General features: G+C 39.1%; 1 non-coding gene across 1 annotated transcript; it reads right to left on the bottom strand.

Moving 5' to 3' along the window:
* Positions 1-1,256: 1,256 nt before the first annotated feature.
* On the bottom strand, positions 1,257-1,363 carry LOC125871961 (small nucleolar RNA R71). The gene has a single exon (XR_007447075.1). It is a non-coding gene; the product is annotated as a small nucleolar RNA R71 (small nucleolar RNA).
* Positions 1,364-1,568: the final 205 nt, after the last annotated feature.

Here is a 1,568-nt window from a genome sequence, read left to right as displayed (position 1 = left end):
TTGTAGTTTAAATGTGATTTCATTTAGTGGTTGTGGATGAACTCAATGAGGTTGTAGTTGTAAATATAATCTCATAAATGTGTTTTCTGCTTGCGAGAGAGAGAGGTCGTAAAACTAAGACCACTAAGTGGATAGCCGATGGGAGTGGGTCGACATAAGGTTCAGCTCGAGAGAGTGAACCCTAGTCTCATTACCACACACTTAGCTTGAGAGAGTGAGTGGTCTAAGGCGGAGGCTGCTCTTCAAGCGGCAAGTGGGTATTCGAGAGAAACCCACTTGAAATGGGGTAAGTTGTTCGAGAGAAAGTTTATCCCCCTTAAAGTCTAGACTAGTCATAAGTATTCTACGAATTTTTTGTTAAAATCCTATACCCAATAATTTAGTTTATTCCGTATTCCTATCACCTCCCAAGAATCTCTTCTCCTTGCTTAACACCCTTTGTTAGTTTCACTATTTTTGCCTACTTGTGACAAAACCCCCATTTGATAAATGACACTTTTGTTTCTCCCCTTAGATTTAATATATTTGTATTACTAAATGTTTCTTAGCTATAACTAATTAGAAATTAATTTTATTTATCTATTAATTCTCAAGCCCACTCCCTTGGTACTCGACCCCAACCCTTGGTTGGGTTACTAAACTATTGTACGATCGTAGACACGTGTATCGGAAGTTGTGTCTGGATTACGCAAACATCAAAATGGCGCCGCTGTCGGGGAGTGGTGTCACTTAAGAATTCTTAGATTAGTAGAATTTTTTGTTCTTCTTAGTTGTAGTTTACTTGCTTTACTTTTAGTTTTGTTTTGCTTGTTTGTGCTAACGACAGGGAGGATGAACATGCATGAGGAAGTAATGAATGACAGTCCAGCTGGACCTCAAGACGGTATAGATGATATAAATAGTGTCTATGATTTGGATCAGTTGGAAGAAATAGGTGCAATTTGTATTCCGCAAACTGATATAAATTTGATGTTTCAAGTCACTAGCACAACTCGTCACCTTCTCCAAATGAGAGGACAATATGGAGGGCTAGATCACGAAGACCCACATGAGCATGTGAGAAGCTATACAGAGATTTGCAGCCCTTTTGCATTCAAGGGAGTGTCACAAGAGTCAATTCGGTTGCGGTTATTCCTATTGTCTTCGAAAGGAGAAGCAAGCAAGTGGTTAACCGAGATAAAAAAAAATCCATCACATCATGGGAGGAGCTGGTCATAGCATTTAACACATGATTTATTCCTCCATAAAAAATGATGAAGCTTAGAGATGAAATTCAAGGGTTCAAACAAAGGGAAGGGGAACCACTCCATGAAGCGTGGGTGCGATTCAAGAAGCTCTTACATAAATGCCCAACACATGGGTTATCAACTGATTTGTTACTCCAATATTTCTACAGGAGCCTTGATACGGTTAATAAAGGAGTGGCTGATCAGTTGGTACGAGGAGGAATAATGTTACAAACATTTGAGGTGGCTTCACTTCTTCTAGACGACATAACTAGAATAAATCAAGCGTGGTAAACAAAAGATGATCATGTTTCCCCATTCCACTTTAGACTAACATAACAA

This window comes from Solanum stenotomum, chromosome 7 (assembly GCF_019186545.1).
Source record: "Solanum stenotomum isolate F172 chromosome 7, ASM1918654v1, whole genome shotgun sequence".
NCBI lineage: Eukaryota > Viridiplantae > Streptophyta > Magnoliopsida > Solanales > Solanaceae > Solanum > Solanum stenotomum.
This window is presented reverse-complemented; position numbering and strand designations above follow the sequence as displayed.